Source organism: Arachis ipaensis, chromosome B1 (assembly GCF_059453495.1).
Source record: "Arachis ipaensis isolate K30076 ecotype BB chromosome B1, ASM5945349v1, whole genome shotgun sequence".
NCBI lineage: Eukaryota > Viridiplantae > Streptophyta > Magnoliopsida > Fabales > Fabaceae > Arachis > Arachis ipaensis.
In genome coordinates, this window is record NC_142436.1 from 95,985,075 (window position 1) to 95,993,236 (window position 8,162).

At 40.3% G+C, this 8,162-nt stretch overlaps 1 non-coding gene across 1 annotated transcript; it reads left to right on the forward strand.

The window, feature by feature from the left end:
* The first annotated feature begins 6,919 nt into the window (after positions 1–6,919).
* LOC148577553 (small nucleolar RNA R71) lies at positions 6,920–7,023 on the forward strand. The gene has a single exon (XR_015904265.1). It is a non-coding gene; the product is annotated as a small nucleolar RNA R71 (small nucleolar RNA).
* Positions 7,024–8,162: the final 1,139 nt, after the last annotated feature.

Below are 8,162 nucleotides of genomic sequence, written 5' to 3' on the forward strand. Positions count from 1 at the left end.
GTTTAAGCTTAAACTGCAGCTTAAACGCCAGACACTTCCAGTGAGGCCTTTTGTAGAAGCACGTTTAAGCTTCAGTTTAAGGTTAAACTGAAGCTTAAACGTGGAAATGGAAGAAGGTAGCCCTGGAGAGTCATGTAGTCGAACACGTTTAAGCTTCAGTTTAAGGTTAAACTGAAGCTTAAACGTGGAGATAGGAAGGGCAGCCCTGGAGGTCGAACACGTTTAACCTCCAGTTTGAGGTTAAACTGGAGGTTAAACGTGGAAAAGGGTGGAGGCATACTGGAGGTCGAACACGTTTAACCTCCAGTTTGAGGTCAAACTGGAGGTTAAACGTGGAAGCTTAGAATGGTGGCCCTGGAGGTGTCGAACACGTTTAACCTCCAGTTTGAGGTCAAACTGGAGGTTAAACGTGGAAATGGAGAGAGCAACCCTGGAGTAGAAAAGCTGTCGAACACGTTTAAGCTCCAGTTTGAGGTCAAACTGGAGCTTAAACGTGGAATGGCTCCCTGGTACTCTTCCTGGTTCTGGCGTTTAACCTCCAGTTTGAGGTCAAACTGGAGGTTAAACGTGGAACTCCTCCGTGGGTGGCATACTCATTCTGGCGTTTAACCTCCAGTTTGAGGTCAAACTGGAGGTTAAACGTGGAATGCTTCTTTAGTGAGGCTTTTCATTCTGGCGTTTAACCTCCAGTTTGAGGTCAAACTGGAGGTTAAACTTCAATTCCAGCATTTCTTATCCTTCATGATTTTTGGCGTTTAAGCTCTAGTTTAGGCTTAAACTGGAACTTAAACTCCACATGTGATATTCAAGCTTCCTTTATTGATTTTGTTGCTTCCTTGCCTAGCCTCTTCTTCCCTGAAATCATCCAAGCAATTGCATTAAAGTCTTGCAAAATTTCATGAGAAATCTTCCATTCATAGCATTTAAGTATTATAACTAAAACTCATGGAATATGCATCAAAATCATGTTGTTTGGATGGTTCATTGCTTTGTTCTTCATTTAACCATTTTTGGTTACTTTAAGCTCAAGAAAATGCATAAAACAACTAAAACTAATAGAAAAATGCTAGTGAAACTAGCCTATGATGCCTTGGCATCACAACACCAAACTTAATACTTGCTTGTCCCTAAGCAAGTCCTGAGTTATTTGAGAAGAAAGTATGAAACAGAAAGCAATTACATTGGCTATATTAGCAAGCATTTGAAGTTCATCAGAAGGGTTTTATGCAGAAAGTTGCAGCATCACTTTTTCATACTTATCAGGTAGGATTATCACTTTTTCATTGCATCCATCAAACATTGCTATGGCCTCTTGTTATTCTTATGTCTTTGGCACTTTTCTCTTCTTTGTTTTTCTTTTCTTTTTCTTAGAGCTTCTTTTGCTCCTTGTTTGCTTAGTGTCATGTGTTGCACAAGCCTTTCGCATTTTCTTTTTCTTATCAGTGCACTACACATATCCACTTTAGGCATTTTAGTTCACATTTCTTCTTGAGACATTGGTGCCCAGCACCTCTTTGTGTGACTAAATGTTTTGTATTTAGGTTGCTCTTGATAATGGACTTTTGGTTGATAATCCCGGGTTAGTTAACCCAAGTTACCAAGTGTTGAAACACTCCTCAGAACCTATTCATCCAAGCATATCCTTAATACATAAACACCACAGGCATTTGTCTCAGAAGTTCAAACCATTGGTACCTAGCTTATTTTCTCAATTTTTTTTTTGCTTTTTGGTTGCCTTTTTCCGTGGCTTTTTCTTTTTCTTTTTCTTTCTTTTTCATGGCCAAAGACATTTATTCATCAAGATCCATAGACAATTTTCACTTTCTACATAAAAAATGATAATTCTACACTCTAATTTTAGTGATCTAACTAAACAATCAAGCATGCATACCACCACTTAATTCTACTTGATTTGTCACTAATTTAGCCAAGTTACTTTTGTTCAAACTTTTCTTTTATTTTTGGAAACAGAACAAGCATGGCACGCACTTGTTTAAGAAGGTGAAGTTATATCCAAACATCCAGGCATTCACTTTATTCAAAGCACTTAACAAACACACATACTAAAAAAAACGACTCATAAAAAAAAGACTCCACATAACACTTAAATGACTTATGATGAAAACACGTTCATAAAGACAATTCACCAATTATCATTTGATTATTAAGGAACGAGACCACCTCTTATTTATTGCTTGGTTCTTCTTAATTCTTGGGATCCTGCTTCTTCTTGCTTCCTGCCTCTTTTTGACCACTTGTGCCTCCCTTGTCTTTTCTTTTGAGCTTTTTCCAGAATCCAGCCTTTTTCATCGTTTCTTCCACTCCTTTTTCAAGGATCATTGCCTTGTTTATTTCTCCTTCTTTCCTCCCTTTGAAATACTCATCATAAGCTGGGAATGCTGGGTCCATCTTGTGTAGATGTTCCCCTATGTAGTTAAGCTTGATTTGCGAACTGATGTTGTAATCAGCTTGGACTGAGTATCTTGCATTCTGTAAAGTGGTGGCTTCCTTGATTGCCAAGACATTGGCATCTTGGTGTTGGCATATGTGGCTGAAGGATTCCTGTAAGTGTAAATTTTGTTCCCTTTGCAGATCGAAGAATCTTGATTCAAAGTTCCTTTGCATATCCATCATTTTTAGATGAAAGTCCTCTTGTCTCTCCTGAGACCTCATGTATTGTTGAGACATTCCTTCCATGATTTCCTGCATTCTGCTCATATCCATGGGGTCTCTGGGAATTCGTTGTCTTCTTTCAGGAGTTGCTTGCTCTTCTTGCTCTTCTTCTCTATCTTCTCCTTCCTGTCTTTCTTGTTCTGCTTCTTGCTCGGCTTCCACTTGTTGCCCTTCTTCATTTCTTCTTCTTGTATGTCTTGGAGGAGTTGGGCCAAGAGTCATTCTGTGCGCAGTTATGGCCAGTCCAGGATATAGCCAATTAGGTCTTTCATCCTCAAGTGGTACTTGGGCATCGATGCATAGTCTAATGATAGTGCTAGGGAAGTGGAGCCAGGATTCAGGGTCACTTTTCTCACTAAACTCTTGTATCTGTTCAGCAATGAGTTTATGAACTTTGATCTCCCCTCCAACCATAATGCAATGTAGCAAGATGGCTCTTTTAGGGACTATTTCTGAAGAGTTTGCAGTGGGTAGGATGGATCTCCTAACTATTGCATACCACCCTTTAGCTTCAGGTGTTAGGTCTCCCCTTCTCAAGACTCTTGGGGCCCCTCTTGTTTTTCTCACCCATTCAGCTCTGATGGCACAAAGGTCTTCAGCAATAGTTGTATAGTCAGGTTCTCCTATCATCCTTTCTTCATAACTTGCTTGGCTGAAATGTATGTTTTTCAGGCCAAGAGTTTTCATGATTGCTTTGGGACTGAAGTCAACTTCCACCCCTCTCACATAGCTTTTGTATGTGGGATTCTTGGTTTGATCCTCCCTTACTGCATTTGCATAAAACTCTTTCACCAAGTTGATGTTGATTTTAGTGATTGGCTTAGTCAGGAGCTCCCACTTCCTCTTTTTGATCTTTTCCCAAACACCTGGGAACTCATCCTTTTCAAGGTCAAAGGGGACCTCAGCTAGTACCGTTTTAGGTCTCATCCATTCGGCTTGAATCTCATGGAAAACTGATCTGTATCTCCATGCATCGAATTCCCTGTTTTCCTCCATTGGCTGCTTGTCTTTTCTTCTTTTGTGGCTAGATGAAGCTGCCATTGATTCTTTAGTTTTGGTAAGTGACAAGCTAAAGTTGACAAGGTAAAGCAAGAAGTGTTGTTGGAAGTGTGGTGAGGTTGTTTTCGGCAAGAGATAGTTATGCTATGATGAAGGAAAATGTGTATGGAGGAGAATTGGTGGTGTGGGACTCGTTCCCCAAGTGGTTCTTTATAGTGCCCATGAGTGAAAAATGAACGGCTAGGGTGGTTTGTGAAGGGTGGCTTGATGGTAAATATATGAATTGTAGATAAGGACGATTGGCTTTTCATTTTCTTGGAAGTATTCTGGATGCATTAGGTTGTACATGTAGCTTTCTTTTCTTGCAGAACTTCCTTTTCCCATGTGTTAGTTTCAAAGATTTGTGAATTTTCTTTTTGACCAAGCACGTACCTCCCTTTGTCTTTTTCCTCCATTTTTGTCTTTTCTTTTGTACCTGCACAAACAAACAAATTTGCTATCATTTTTCGGTCCATGTGAATTATGAATAGTATTTGCACATGTAAATCAATGCTTGTCTTTATGAGCTTATAGCCGTGACTTCTACATGTATGCACACTTATTATTTGGACACCAAACTTAGTGTTTGGTTAAGTCTCCTGATGACATGAAATCCATATTGGTTGTCCTTAATGAGTGTGCATAATTCTAATAAATCATAGTCACCTTGGCTCTTTGATTCTAAACAAAGTGACTACCCTAAGTAATTGAAACCAAAGTATTAAAACATGTGAATGGTATACTTGTCATGAATTTTGAAATCCAGAGGAACTTCTTGCTTTTCATAAACTGTGTTCAAAAAGAACACCAAACTTAATGTTTGGTTGTGCACCTTGAATGAAAGATGGAATTCAATTTGAGTAAGATTTGGGAGTGCCATCAGGCACACCAAACTTAGAGATCCATTGTAATTTACATGCAAGGTTTAGTGCACTTAATCAATAGTTGTCCTGAGGATTCAAGTTCATGCATAAGAAACCATGCTTTATTAGATGTAAAGCAAAGCACTAAAGATTAAGGATACTAAAAACATGGGTTGCCTCCCATGAAGCGCTTCTTTAACGTCACTAGCTTGACGGTTGTCCCTTGTTAGGGTGGATTGTAGTGCTTGACGTCTTCTCCTCTCACTATAAAAACGTCCCCACTTGATTCATTCATGATCTCTAAATGTTCCATAGAAAGAACTTTCCTGATTGTGAACACTTGAGGGAGCTGGGAAGGAATGGTTTTGAGGCCAGGTGGGATTGGCAGATAATGACTTGATATCACGTTATCTCCCGGAGAAAAACCTTCAGTGGGAATTTTCTTGTTTCTCCATCCTCTTGGCAATCTCCCTATCACTCTTCCCTTTCTCTTGAGGATTTCTTCATTGACCTTTATGTCAGGAGGATCCTTCTGATCTGTTTCCACTGATTCTTGTGGCTCTAACTCTTGCAACTCTTGTTTGCCTTCCAATGACTGTTTTAGAGTCTCAGCTGCTGGATTACTTTCCTCCAAACACGGATGGCTACTATCATCTTTAGGCTTTTCAGGTTCTGGTTCAGGCTCAGATGCAGGTTTGAAGACTTTGAAAATGAGCTGTTCATCATGTATTCTCAGAATTAGCTCTCCTTGTTCTACATCTATGAGCGCTCTAGTAGTGGCTAGAAATGGTCTGCCCAGAATGATAGGGTGTAAGTAGCTTTCCTCCATGTCCACAATGACAAAGTCTGTGGGGAAATAATAATCCCCCACTTTCACCAGCACATTTTCAACTACCCCTTCAGCTTACTTCTGAGTTTTGTCAGCCAGTTGTATGATTACATCAGTGGATCTCACCTCATTCAGTTGTAGCCTCTTCATAAGAGTTAGAGGCATCACATTTATGCTAGCTCCTAGATCACAGAATCCTCTGTCAATTTTTGTTTCCCCTATGATGCAAGGGATATGAAAACTTCCTGGGTCCGTTTTCTTAGAGAGTGTGTCCTTCTTGATGAGAGCACTGCATTCTTTGTTCATTGTTACCGTTTGTCCTCCCTTCAAAACTCTTTTCTTGCTTAACAATTCCTTTAAATACTTGATGTGTGTGGGCATTTGATGAAGAATCTCAAGAAAGGGAATATTGACATGAAGAGAGTTAAATGTCTCTAGAAACCTTGAGTAGGTTTTCCTTTTTTCACCTCCTCCTAACCTCTCAAGAAATGGTGCTTTTGGTTGGTATATTTCCATCATGCCTTTTTGCAGTTCCTTGGCTTGCTCAGTTCCACCTTCTTGCTTAACTTCTTCCACACCTTCCTTCAAGATTTCTGGTTCCTGTTCTGAGGGCCTGATTCCTTCTTCTTCTGAGACTTCCTTCATTATGGTGATGGCTTTGCATTCTTCCCATCTTACTCTCTTTTGTTCCCCTTTAGGATTCTTTTCTGTGTCACTAGGGAACACTGCAGTTGATTTGGGTGCCTGTTGAGATAGCTCTCCTACTTGAGATTCCATCCTTTTGAGTTTTTCACCATGGTTTCTTAAGGTAGTTCTCACATCATCCCTGAAGCTCTTCAATTCAACTATGTCTTGACTCATGGTTGCCATCATTCCTTCTATCCGGTTTAATTGATCTTGAAATTGTTGGTTCGGATTAGGTTGGGTATGTTGATTATTTTGGCCATGATATGGTGGTTGGGAGTAGGTGCTTTGTGTGGCTTGGTATGATCTTTGGTTGGAGTTTTGGTATGTGGAATTGTTATGTTGGTTGTGGTTGTAAGGTTTGTGGTTTTGTGGTTGGGTTTGTTGGTTTCCCCACCCAAAGTTTGGGTGGTTTCTCCAGCCTGGGTTGTAAGTGTTGGAATATGGATCATATGATTGCCTTTGTTGGTTTCCCACATAGTTAGCCTCATCCCAATCACCTCCTTCAATGCCTATTTCCTCTTGATCTTGTGTGTGTATTGCAGCCACTTGCTTTGTTTCTAATTGCCTGGTAAGCTCTGCTAGTTGCTTGGCAAACACCTTGTTTTGGGCTAGAATTGTATCAACATGGTTCAGCTCCATGACTCCCTTAGTGTTGTGCCTTTCTGATGCATAGTAGTACTCATTCTCAGCCACTGTCTCGATCACTTCAATGGCTTCTTCCACAGTCTTTTTCCTGTTCAATGAACCTCCTGATGAATGGTCTACAGCCTTCCTTGATTCATAAGAGAGCCCATCATAGAAGATGTGCAGTTGCACCCAATCATGGAACATGTTTGGTGGGCATTTCCTTGTCAAGTCCTTGAATCTCTCCCATGCCTCGTAGAGAGTTTCACCATCTTGTTGTCTAAAAGTCTGAACCTCAGATCGAAGCCTATTGACCTTTTGTGGAGGGTAGAAACGTGCCAGAAACTTGCTTTCCACCTCATCCCATGTTGTTAGACTCCCCCTTGGGAATGATTCCAGCCACTTAGCTGCTTTGTCCCTAAGTGAAAATGGGAACAAAAGCAGTTTATAGGCATCTTCCTGGACTCCATTGGACTTCACAGTGTCACAAATTCTCAGGAATTTTGTGAGATGTTGGTTTGGGTCTTCATTAGCACTTCCTCCAAAGGAACAATGATTTTCCACAAGTGATATTAGCTGTGGCTTGAGCTCAAAATTGTTGGCCTGAATGGGTGGTTTCTGGATGCTACTACCACAATTCCCAGAGGTTGGGTTTATGTATGAACTAAGAACCCTCCTCTCAGGGATGGCATCGTTTCCATCAGCTCTCTCATGGTTGTGAACTTCTCTATCCATGTTGAGATCTAAAGCTTCCTCAAAATTGTCCTCAGATTCTCCTTCAGATTCCTCTTCTCCCACTACTCTCTTCCCTCTTGCTTCCCTTCTAAGTCTATGAAGGGTCCTCTCTGGTTCGGTATATGGAGGAGTTGATGTCTCTCCTCTCCTACCTGTCATACAAGAACACAGCTCAAACACAAACAAGTGAAATACTATTGGTTAATGGAAGAGTATGGTTAGCTCAATTGAGGAATTAATTCAAACAGTTAGTGAGTCAGTGAGTTAGTTGAATGAATTTAAAGGCATAAAGAAGGAAAGCATGTAACCAAGTGCAGAAATTAAAATTCAACAAGTATCTTGAACAGAATTAACAAAGCAAGAGAAAATTGCTCAATCTAGTTAGCTTCCAATTTGAGAATTGTCAATCGAAAACCAATCCCCGGCAACGGCGCCATAAACTTGATGCACATAAACTAGTTATGCTACGATTTAGGAAATTGCACGATCGGCAAAATTCCTTCCGGCAAGTGCACCGGTTATCGTCAAGTAAAAACTCACAATAGAGTGAGGTCGAATCCCACAAGGATTGGTTGAATGAGCAATTCGGATTAGAAGTGTGTTCTAGTTGAGCGGAATCAAGGTTTGAGATGAGAATTGCGGAATGTAAAATTGGCGGGAAAAGTAAATAACAAGAAAATTAAATGGCGGAATCTTAAATTGCATGAATTAAA